This window comes from Hylobates moloch, unplaced genomic scaffold (genome assembly GCF_009828535.3).
Source record: "Hylobates moloch isolate HMO894 unplaced genomic scaffold, HMol_V3 SCAFFOLD_311, whole genome shotgun sequence".
Classification (NCBI taxonomy): domain Eukaryota; kingdom Metazoa; phylum Chordata; class Mammalia; order Primates; family Hylobatidae; genus Hylobates; species Hylobates moloch.
The window spans coordinates 13,889-14,859 of NW_026652586.1; positions in this window are offsets into that span (position 1 = coordinate 13,889).

The window sequence follows — 971 nt, forward strand, 5'->3', positions numbered from 1 at the left end:
AGTTTGTGCTTTTTATTCCTTTCTGACTCTAAGGTCTTAAGAACATTCTTCTATATATCAAATGTTTACATGTTTGTAGTTCATGTTTAGGTCTTTAATCCTAAAAACATTTGTTGTTCATATTTGGGACTATAATATGGAAACTATTCTTATTGGAGCTTTGAGGTAGAGAACTAATTTTATTTTATATTTCTCTGAATTGCCAGTAGTCTCAGCATTGCTTATTAAACAGTTTATTTTTCTCCATTTTTTTTCATTTCACTTTTGTCATATGCCAAGAACTCATATTTGAATAGGTTTGTTTTGGGGGGGGTCCCTACTTGGTTCAGTTCATCTATTTCTGTGCCAATAATGTACAATTTTATTTCTTTCAGGTTTGTAATAATTATTGATCTGTCTGATAGGGCAAGTCTTATCTACCTATTATAATTTTTCTGTTACAGATTCTAGGATCATATTGTCAGGTTCTGTGAGAAATTCTTAGGAATTTGAATCAGTAGATTTCCTTTGAGGAAAAGCAAGCTTTGTTTACTAATTCAGTACCATATTAATTAAGCTTTAGGATGTTGTTTCAATCTTATGGCCTCCATTTATTTCTAATGAGAAGTTTATCGTTATTAGTGTGGTTCTCCTGAACACAAGTTATTTTTCTCTGGCTGCTTTCAAAATCGTCTTTTTTCTTTACATGACAGCAGCTTGACTTTAATGTACCTTGGTGTAATTTTCTTTGTATTTATTCCTGCTTGGGATCCGCTGAACTTCTTCAACCTGTAAATTTATTTCTTTCACCAAATTTAATGAATTTTTTTATCGTTATTTCTTTATACATTTTTTTTCTGCCCCATTTTCTCTTTACTCTGTCTTTCTGGGATTCAAATTATATGCTTGTTAGATTTTTAAAGTATTATCACATACAATACTGAGGCTCTGTTCTTTTTTTTAAAAATCTTTTTTCCCCTCTGTCTGTCCTT